This window comes from Pseudorasbora parva, chromosome 6 (assembly GCF_024679245.1).
Source record: "Pseudorasbora parva isolate DD20220531a chromosome 6, ASM2467924v1, whole genome shotgun sequence".
Taxonomy (NCBI): Eukaryota; Metazoa; Chordata; class Actinopteri; order Cypriniformes; family Gobionidae; genus Pseudorasbora; species Pseudorasbora parva.
The window spans coordinates 12,555,326-12,567,051 of NC_090177.1; the positions used below are offsets into that span (position 1 = coordinate 12,555,326).

The 11,726-nt window shown below is 37.0% G+C and overlaps 1 protein-coding gene across 2 annotated transcripts in view; it reads right to left on the reverse strand.

Annotated features, from left to right (window-relative positions):
• bcas1 (brain enriched myelin associated protein 1) overlaps positions 1–7,678 on the reverse strand; it is a 137,485-nt gene extending 129,807 nt beyond the window's left edge. Inside the window, exons 1-3 of one of the 2 annotated variants that reach the window (XM_067445647.1) lie at positions 7,557–7,678; positions 2,010–2,101; positions 1,272–1,391 (exon numbers count right to left, since the gene is read on the reverse strand). The gene's annotated coding sequence lies outside the window, so the exon portion shown is untranslated. The remainder of the gene's footprint in view (positions 1–1,271; positions 1,392–2,009; positions 2,102–7,556) is intronic. The other variant, XM_067445646.1, reaches the window with a different exon arrangement.
• Between the last annotated feature and the right edge of the window lie 4,048 nt (positions 7,679–11,726).

Sequence of the window (11,726 nt, forward strand, 5' to 3'; positions counted from 1 at the left end):
ATTTCAAATTAATCAGTTTAATTAATTTTTCATAGATTCACTGAAAAAGACAATCACGCAGTTGAGATATAGTATTGATATATTGTGTAGCCTACTGTATATGTGGATAAAGATGGGTGTATTCGGTATATATCCAACTTTATGGAAGTCATTAGTCGCCTAACCCTAACCCACAACTGATGCAGAATGTGTTATGCCTCAGACTGTGCAATTTTATAAGCAATCCAATATCATTACAAATCAAACTGTATGACATGAATCTACTAAACTGGGGTACGACATGTATGTGGACTGTACAATGATGACACCTTTTGAATCGTAGGCTACGAGGCAAGTTAGTAAAGAAGAATAAACCGTCATTAGCATGCGCTAGTGGTAAACAAATAGAGCTAGCTGAACTGCACTTTGGCCATTGTGATTTTTATGTGTGCTGAAAAAAGAGGAGGAAGCGAAAGAGTAGATTATGGACGTGGTGATGGCTAGGGGAAAGAGGCCAACTTGGCATGCCAGTTTTGCAAATGGAGCTTGAGGTACACCATTTAATATTTTATATCGTCTAGTCAGTAGATGTAGGTCGTAACAGCACTGTGAGATGATCATGCTAAATTTATGACACTGTCAGAAAATTAATCTCAGACTATCTTTGGTCGCAAAACCGTGACCATAGTCATCTTTGAACCTCTTTCACTGTTCGACACAGGACAACCATTTAGGAGCCATGACCACAGAAATCGCCACGATTGGCCATCTTTCATCTGGGACAACCGAAAAACATACAATGTGTATCAGGCATTAGACTTCAGAAATTCAAGGATTTCAGAGTGAGACGTTTTTGCAGCTTGTTTTCAATAAAGGTTTTTTTTTTTTGGTTTGTAAGTCGTTTGTAAGGGATTGTTCTAAATGAATGATTTCTTCTGAAGAGTATGTATAAAAGCTGCAGCCATCTAGTTTGTTCTATCACTAATAAACCACTCAGCATCAGCATCTCTCTATTATTCTCCTTTACCCATCTCCATCAGAATTAGTTACTTGATCTTGACCCCAGATCTGACAAAACATGCAATGAAACCTGCCATGAAACAGGGACGAAACCCATCCACTCAGAGACACATGCAGCTTCAGTAGAGATTTTAGAAACGATGATGGACAGATAGCAAAACACCAGCTGCTTGCTTCTATAGATCTCACATACTGATGCATCTCTCCCCAAATGCAAAGATTATGACAAAGATGAGAATTCACCCCACCAGCATTTTTCCACTTCTACTCACGGTAGTTTGTGTGTCTCAGAGGAGGTCAATTGATGGATGGTGCTTCATCCACGCAGACACAATTCCTTGTTCTCAGCAGCTTTTGTAAAGTCAAGAAGTCATTGAAAGGGAGAAAAAACCCTAGAGTGATAGAAAATTAGGAAAAAAAAGAAAGAGAACTATAAATTGAAAATGATGGCAAAGTCAGTTTTTTGGTGACTGATACAGTAATCTATAGTATCTATCTATCTATCTATCTATCTATCTATCTATCTATCTATCTATCTATCTATCTATCTATCTATCTATCTATCTATCTATCTATCTATCTATCTATCTATCTATCTATCTATCTATCTATCTATCTATCTATCTATCTATCTATCTATCTATCTATCTATCTATCTGAGTAAATATAAGCAATAACAATAGTGATGCTTGCCTAAGCAAAAAGCTATAATTTATGAAAGAAGTATGGAAACAAATTAAAGTACCAATCAGCTTTCAGCTAGTACCATTTTAAAATTTGCTATTACTTTTAGGTTGATTTTCTTAGGTTTTAATTCAGAGTCTTGCTGCCTGCCCTGAGTGTTGTATTAAGTCGATCTGGATGCCTGTGGTGTCAATAGGCAAGGCAAGGCAAGGCAAGGCAAGGCAAGTTTATTTGTATAGCACATTTCATACCCAATGGCAATTCAAAGTGCTTAACAAAGAAATTAATTAAAATAGTGGTAACATATGCATGTGAAAAAAGAATACCATGTGTCTTCTTCTTCTCTGCTTTTCCCTTCAGGGGTCGCCACAGCGAATCATCTTCCTCCATCTAGTCCTATCCTCTGTATCTCGGTATCCTGTGTACAAATTAAAAATTAAAAACAAGGATAGTTAAAACAGTTGTAAAGATAATAAAAAAATGTATATAATAATAATAAAATAAAATGGTCATATCCACAATAGTGGTCTGATATTAAAAATCCTTCAGTTTACAGCCTGCATACATGTACCATCTTGATCACCTCTCATTTATTTATTTCTCGAACATGTTTATTACATCCATTTTAATCACTATTCCCTGCTTTTCACTCAGGAACCTTCTTGTTAAACCCATTTTCACTTATCATACCCTCCACAGATTTACACATACTCAAACACTAATTGTCAAACTTACTATTTCCATCAAACCCAGTTTACACTCATCATATTTTACTTTTACATTTATGCATTTAGCAGACGCTTTTATCCAAAACAACTTACAACTCAGGAGTACAGGAAGCGATCCGTCAAGAAGAGGCAAAGAAATGCAAAAAAGTGATTTGTATACTACTCAGAGTAGCAAAAACCAGAAAAAGGGAAGAAGCCAGGATTTAACTCAAATGAACATATAACAATAACCAAAGATAAGAGCAAAGGTAAACTAAACAATTATAAAAAGAATAAGATTGAGTGCAATCAGTCGGGCGTACAGTGGCACAGAGCTCATTCAGTAAATGCACAGCTGAACAGATGTGTTTTGAGTCTGGAATTGAATGTGGCTACTGTAGGAGCACATCTGATCTGTTCAGGAAGCTTTAAAACTTTAAAATTGATCCTAAATGTAACTGGAAGCCAGTGTAAAGACCTGAGGACCGGTGTGATATGGTCATATTTTCTGGTTCTGCTCACAATCCTGGCAGCAGCGTTCTGTAAGAGCTGCAGCTGTCTTATGGTCTTTTTGGGAAGGCCGGTGAGAAGGCCATTACAATAGTCCACCCTAATGGTGATGAAAGCATGAACCAGTTTCTCTAATGGCGGGCGTACACAGTGCGAATTCGGACACTCTGGAGGTCGTGAGATATTGCAGACGCTACCAATCATTTAATTTGATCATCGCATCAAATCAGCTGGTACACGGCACGACTGTTTGCACCGCGAGCCGGCCGCGATCACACAAGCTTTCATGTTAAACACAGAGACCGGAGCTTTCAATGCTGCTGCTATAGCTTCAGATACAAAAAATAAAGAAAAAATGTGTGCAAAGGATTTGTTGAAAAGCAGAGAACAGTAGCCATTCCTTTCAACCGAAACAACCAGAGGAAGAGAGAAGGGTGCGCGTGAGAGAGAGAAAGTGTGTGTGTGTGTGAATGCTGTATGTTTGCAGCCACTGAGCTAATAATACTCATGGACTGAGCCTATGTGATGTGCTTTTGCATGATTTGGCAACAGGGGACAGTCATATTCTGGTAAAATTCAGGCCGACTCCCCGAACTTTTTAAACATGTTTAAAAATGATCGTACGGTCGGGAGGTGCTCTTAACGTGCTCGGCTCGTCTCATATTTCCTCTCACACGGTGCGAGCCGCGACCATACAAGCATCCACGATGTCCACATGATTTCTCCAGAGAAAAAAAACAATTTGCGAGTTCGTACGACAGCAAAAATCGCAGCGTGTACGCCCGCCTTAAGTCTTGCCTGGAAACAAAGCATCTGATTCTTGCAATATTTTTCAGAAGATAGAATGTTGATTTAGTTATTGCTTTGACATGACTACTGAAACTCAGGTCTGACTCCAAACTCACTCCAAGATTCCTGACTTAATTTTTTGTTATTAGACCTTTAGCCTCAAGATATGCGTTCACCTTGAGAATTTCATCTTTGTTTCCAAATGCAGTGATTTTGGTTTTGTCTTTGTTTAACTGAAGATAGTTTTGGCACATCCAGTTGTTAACTTCATCAATGTATTTGCACAGGGAGTCAATGGGGCTGTAGTCATTAGGTGATAGCACTAAGTAGATCTGAGTGTTGTCAGCATAGCTGTGGTAAGCAATATTGTTCTTTTTCATTATTTGGCTCAGTGGCAGCATATACAGGTTAAACAGGAGTGGTGCAAGAATTGACCCTTGTGGGACTCCGTATGTCATGGACGTCCACTCAGACTTATGGTCTCCTATACTCACATAATAACCTCTCCCTTCTAAGTATGACCTGAACCATCCCAGAGAGCCCAACCCAGTTTTCCAGCCTGTCTAGAAGTATGTTGTGGTCAACTGTGTCGAATGCAGCACTGAGGTCTAGTTGTTCCAGAATTTATGTTTTGCCTGTATCAGTATTTAAGCAAATATCATTTATAATCTTCAACAAACACAGCTGAATTCGTCCTCTGTCACAGCATTATACAATCCCTCTGCCCTAAGGCTATTCCAACGCCAGCATGGTCTTAGATTTACCATAGTTTTTGATTATCGAATTAGACGTAGGAGTCATTATCATAAAGGAAGCAGGCTTAGTATGTTTGTTCACGGAGGGAAACCTCAGGGCCGAGAGATTCGTTGGTTCGTTTTCTATGTACCCCAGAAGTCATTGACTCCACTATCTGGCTCAGTTGTCCTTGAATCTCAAAGGTTTGATCAGGTTTTGAAAGGTTTCCTTAGAAACGGGAGAAATCTCCAGAACATGTTCAAGGATTTACCATCACAGCTGAAATACTTTTCAATGTATTAGAGGGGAATATTAGTCAATAATTAGCACATAAATATTTGCCAGTGATAAAAAAAATCTGTAACTATATAAAGGTCTTTTTTGTTGTTGCAAAAAGGCAATTGCTGAGAGGTTAGTAATAGCAAGCTAGCTCTTCCCACCCTGCCTTCAGAGCATGTCCAAAGCCACACACAGCCAGAGCAGAGTCTGCAAAGCGCAGTACTGGGCAGTAGTCAGCGCTTCTAGCTTAACTACATTTTTCTGTAGCTTGTCAGGAGCTCAGTTACTTTTAAAACAGTGTAGCTTTTCCAGTAGCTAACTACTTTATCCAGCAAGTAGTGGTGTAGCGCGACCTAAAGCTATATCCCGCTTTGGTACTGATGAGTTACGAGCCTGCTCAAGGCCCAAGCGAACGCTCCACTTGTGAACTGCTCAATGGTAAAACGACGTTCGCTAAAATACAGCTGAGACATTAAATTTCTCTTTAGCCTACTATACTTGTTAGAGCTATTTAATATTTATGTTTATGTTTATGAACATTTAATAGCATGAGTAAATAAGATGCACAATATTTTAGAAGACATGGAGTGGGTCAAGAATTTCTTTTTGTATGAATTGCATCTTACATTTTGATCAAAGTTTCATCAGCCAATTGCAAGGATTTCATAAATAAGGAGCAAATATGCTATGCTATAGCAGACAATATAACCATGACATGGAGGCGCCAGAATGATCACTTGCATTGCGCATGAACTGGAGTACATTTCATAAATTAACCGAAACTCATGACAATACAAACATGAGAGTATAGAAAGCTTGAAAGGTCTTCTTTTAAACAAAACGATTTAAAATGAGAAGAAATAGGTAAGCAAAGCACACTGTTCAGGAGAGCAGCTCATGATTCTTTTCAAAATGCTGCACGCTCCATCACTCCATGTGCTGTGAGTTTAACATGCATTTTTGACTAATCCTGACTCTGAGCGTTTCGTTTAAGATGCATACCTTTTGTTCTTGCACTGATGTTAAATTTGTAGCAATTTGCACGTTGACAGCGGGTTGAGAAATAGGCTATATTTGAGTATTGTGTGTATCGAATAGTTTACAAAATCAAATGATTCTGAAATGTTTTGCCATTGAAATAACTGGGAAAGATATTGGGGAAATCCAATCAACCTGAATTCACCCTTAAAACTCTTTTAAATCATAATTGCTTTGCAGTATATTGCTTAGAACCCAAAATATTTTACTTCTTCATTGACAATTATTCAGTTATTTGTAACAAGTTTCAATGTAGCCAGCTACTTTTTGATATTAACTTGTAGTGTAGCTCGCGAACTACTTTTTCAGAAGGGTAGCTTTAATATAATTGAACTGTAACTTATGAGTAGCTAGTTTGTAAAGCTACAGTTTTAATGTAGCTTGCCTAACACTTGCAAAGCATCACGAAAGTACTGAAGGCAATTTCAAAACACTGCTTCATGAAGCTTTGAAGCTTTACAAATAGTATGTTTCCGATCAATTTGTTCAGAGTATTGAGTGTAAAAAAAAAAAACGCTCCGGAGCCTGCATCAAATTGCTAAAGCCATGTGCTTTTAGTAAACGAGGATTTGTACATCACTGTTTCAAAATGTCATAAACAAACATTTTTTAATTATTTCCCAATCTTTTTTTGTATTTTTAGTGGAATTTGATGTCTTCTCTGAAATTGATAAATCATTGGTATGTTTAAAATATTATGAGATGATTATCGTACCCTCTGTTGATTAATGTCACAATATGTATTGCACTGAATTAAGATGCATCCTGTTATTTGTTCTAAACTCAATAAATAAATATATAAAGATTTGAATGGTTATGAATCAGCAAATTGATTCATGATTTGGATCACGTGTCAAACTGCTGAAATCGCGTGACATTTGGAAGAGAAGATAATGCTGAATAAAGTCGTAGTTTTTGTTATTTTTGGACCAGAATGTATTTTTGATGCTTCAAGAGATTCTAATGAACTAACTGATGTCACATATGGACTACTTTGATGATGTTTTTATTCCCTTTCTGGACATGGACAGTATAGTGTGCATACACTTGGATACGCTCTCGAACTAAATACAAAATATCTTAAACTGTGTGTGAAGATGAACGGAGGTCTTACGGGTGTGTAACGACATTAGGGTGAGCTATTAATGACATAAATTTCATTTTTGGGTGAACTAACCCTTTAACTGTCTTTAATAGACTGTACTCATGAAGATATAACGATCAAGGTAAACTTAAAAATTTACCGGAGTTGTCCTTTAACAAGAGTCTGTGGGTTTTACCATATCTCTGATCAGTTTGATACATTTGTGTTTTCATTAGACATAATTATAATTAAAAGGAATAATGGTAGTTAATAGTCTCGTATTGGCCTGCTTATCGGAGCCATCCATGACAAAATAAGCCCTTGCAATTGATAAATTAACATAGACCTATAGTCACTTCATATTTTATTTTATTTTTATGATTGGTTAATTGCATTTCAAAGATTACTTTCAATAGAACATTTGCAATATATTTGTAAAATGTGTTTTCTCCATGTTTGGCATGGCCATTTGTATTTAAACTGTTCTGACCAGCAGGGGTCACCGTTGTGTAGTTATAGTTGAGACGTGGTATGGCATGAGACCGAGACGTGTAGTCATGTCTAAGCTTCGACACAATATTGTAAAAAAACAACAACAACAACACTACGGCACATTTGTTTCAGTGTTTCCCGAAGCTTCGGTCTGCCCATAACTACACGAGAGACGGTTACATAACCTAATGTTTCAAAGCAAATAATATTACAACCATGACAATTTACAGAGCTCTTACTTGTAACACCTGACTGCTGCGGATTAATTTCGAAGATAGTGTTTCCATAGAAACGCAAAAATCCGAGTCTGCAGACGTGATCTTGTTTTGTCCATCTTTACAGTAGTAGCAATGTAGAAAATAAAGTCAGGAAATATAGTCACGAGTAGAAAATAAACACGTCAGTGTTCTTTGTGGCTGTAAAACTGATAGAAGCGGAAGCTTCACTTGCACCACAGCTCCCCCTACCGTGTGGATCAGTTTCTTCATTGTTATTTTTTTTATTCTGCTTTCATCTTTTACTATGTTTCCATTTGCATCTGTAGGAATTTTGCTACTGTTTACTGTCTTGTTTGTCCAAAGAGGTGTACTTTTAAAGGTATTTGCAAAACATTTAAAAAAAAAAAAAATAAGACAAGAAGTAGAAACACACAGACTTAGCTGGTTTTGCAGCAAAATATCAATGTTAAATATGAATTACAAAAGGCATTTTAATAACAGACTAAAAACAGTAAAGGTGTAGTGTGTTGTATTTTTGATGCAATATAATATAATAAATGTTTTCAGTGGTGTAAGACCTTACATAATGAACTGTTATGTTTTAATTACCTTAGAATGAGCCGTTTCTATCTACATTCGCGGGTCCCCTTACAGTGAAAGCGGCATTTTGCGCTGTCATGTTTCTACAGTAGCCAAAACAGACAAAATTTACAAAGTGTGGGCACCTATGCTGGTCATATAATTCGAATATGATCATAAAGTTTATTTATTTCACTAATTTCATTCAAATGTTGAAACTTGTATAATATATTAATTAAACACACACATATTTCTTTTAATTTTGATAATTATAACTGACAACTAAGGAAAATCCCAAATTCAGTATCTCAGAAAATTAGAATATTACTTAAAGGAACACTCCACCGTTTTTAGAAATAGGGCTTATTCAACTTCTTTCCTACATTTAGATATGTGGGCCAATGCATTTTTGTCTTATTGCGTGCATTGTTTTAGTTTGGCAGGGTCGCCGCTAACTTAGCTTAGCATAATTAATGGAATCCTATGTTGCCAAAAACAACTAAAAAAAACACCTAATTACTTCTTGTGGCTTGGAGTACAAATAGCGATGCCGAGTTCCAAGGCAGATATTGACTTGGGACTATATTATGGGGAAGCACAGGCGAAGCAATGCTACTTGGGCGCAGAGATGTGTTGCGTGATATCTCTGCACCCAAGTAGCAGTAATTCGACTGTTATCAAAAAAACAAACAAACAAAAAAATCACTTTTACTCGGGACATGCTAGCTTAGGATTCCATTCATTATGCTAAGCTAAGCTAGCGGCGACCCTGCCAAACTTAAACAATGCATGCACTGAGACAAAAATGCATTTGTCCACATATATAAATGTAGGAAATAAGTTGAATAAGTCATATTTCTAAAAACAGTGGAGTTCCTTTAAGACCAATACGAAGAAAGGATTTTTAGAAATCTTGGCCAACTGAAAAGTATAAACATTAAAAGTATGAACATGTACAGCACTCATACTTAGTTGGGGCTCCTGTACTTTAAAGGGAATAATTGTTTACGATCTGTTGTTACTCGGACACATATGTAGGGTGAAAAGACCGGAAGTAAATTTGGTTATAGTCTGCTATTCGCTGTGTTCGTCTCGTGCTTCTCAATAACATGCAGTTCCTTTTGCCGGAATTACTGCAGCAATGCGGCGTGTCATGGAGTCGATCAGTCTGTGGCACTGCTCGGGTGTTATGAGAGCCCAGGTTGCTCTGATAGTGGCCTTCAGCTCTACTGCATTGTTGGCTCTGGCATATCTCATCTTCCTCTTCACAATTGCTCAAGAGTCCTGGTATACGGCTGTGTTAACCCTTTTTTGAAATTTTACACTGGACCTCAAGCAACGCGGATTGTGTGCCTCTCCTCTCTTCCTCCAGACTCTGGGACCCTGAGTTCTAAAGGAAATACAAAATGTACTTCCATCAGAGAACATAACTTTGGACCACTCAGCAGACCACTCAACTACGAGCAGAAACGCTTTTGACGCTGTCTGTTGCTCAAGAGTGGCTTGATACAAGGAATGCAAAAGCTGAAACCGATGTCTTGCATACGTTTGTGTGTAGTGGTTCTTTAAGCACTGACTCCAGGTGCAGTCCACTCTTTGTGAATCTCACCCACATTTTTGAATGGCTTTTGTTTAACAATCCTCTCCAGGGTGCAGTTATCCCTATTGCTTCTACACTTCTTTCTACCACACATTTTCCTTCCCTTCACCTCTCTATTAATGTGCTTGGAAACAGAGCTCTGCAAACAGCCAGCCTCTTTAGCAATGGCCTTTTGTGTCTTGCCCTCCATGTGCAAGGTGTCATGGTTGTCTTTTGGACAACTGTCAAGTCAGCAGTCTTCCCCATGATTGTGTAGCCTACAGAACTAGACTGACGCTGCGTCCCAATTCGCCTACTTATACTACGTCCTAAAAGTATGTACTCTTTTTGTGAAGAAAAGGTATATACTTTTGAGTGTGTAGCAGAAAAGTATGCAAGCTTCGGGACATACTACTTCGCCATCTTTAACGGACTCTGTCGCTTAGTTACGTGCATCCAGTCACCGTTTATCTGCCCTGTCAATCATCGTCAGATTCGTCACAGTTCAAATCCTCCACATTCAGTTTAATCTCCTACCGTATCGGAGAGAAATGTAGCCGCTCGTTGATCTGCCATGTGTGGTTCTTTGTGGGTCAGAGACTCTCCTCATGTGTTTGCAGTTTAAATATAATGATGCATTTAAAAGTTAATGGCCAAACGTGTCTTTAAAAAAGTTCACAATGCTGCACTGTAAAAAAATTGTGGTGTTTTTTGTTGGTTTAACTTAAAAAAGTAAGTAACCTGGTTGTCTTAAAATTTTGAGTTTATTGAAATTAAAAATTTGAGTTGATACAATGAAGGAAATTAGTTTAATAAATAGAAACTCAAAATATTTTTGAATCTGAACCACATAAAAAATATGATAAATCATGAAAATAGCACTATTTGGCATGTTTCACTGAATCATCAGAAATAACACACACATAATTACCCAATATGCTTACAAAATCTTTTAATAATATTTTAATAAAGGTTGTCGAATCTCAAAAAATGTTCATTGTATTAACTCAAAAATTTAATTTCAATTAACTCAAAATTTTAAGGCAACCAGGTAACTTTTTTTCTAAATAATTTTTTACAGTGTGCTGCAGGTGAACTATAATGTGGACGACACTGAATAAATATATTTTTGTCGGGTTAAATATTGATAGTTTGTCACTCAAACCCCTTTATCTAAACTTCTCTACTTAACCGTCGAACTCGCACATCCGTCATGTTTGTAGTTTTTTAACGCTTTTCATCCGCGTTTGTTGTTCTAATCGAATCCTCGTCCAACTCGCAATGGGTTGTGGGAAATATCAGCCGTTAGAGTGCCCATCGATCCATACTACGAATTCGGACCGGATATAGTAAACCATCCGGGAATCTTTGGAATACTCCTTTCAACATACTACGATTTGGGACATACTAATTCTATTTTCGAATACTATTTAGAATGGATAGTATGCGAATTGGGACGCTGACTGAGAGACCATTTAAAGGCCTTTGCAGGTGTTTTGAGTTAATTAGCTGATTAGAGTGTAGCACCAGGTGTCTTCAATATTGAACCTTTTCACTATATATATATATATATATATATATATATATATATATATATATATATATATATATATATATATATATATATATATATATATATATATATATATATATATATATATTACTTCTATTATTGATTGTTTACAGGATGTGACCATGCAGAAATCATTCTCTGAAAACCTGAGCATATATTCTCTCTTTAACTGCCTTACAAGTGTTTTATTTTGTCATGTTTTAAAGCAGTGGGTGGGAATCTCATATGATTTGAATATAGAGCAGGCTGTCTTTTGGCTGTCTCCAGACAAGCACATCTAATCTTTCATGATCCAGCAGTGTCTCTTATTATTAATTTAGCTATATATGAAAAAGAAAACTAATTTGAAAATCAGAGGGAGATAATTAAATGCCAAACAAGTACATCCCCGGAAGACTCCCACATCAGTGTAGATGTTCTGGATGACTGTGAAACGACAGTGAATGAATTTAGATGTGTT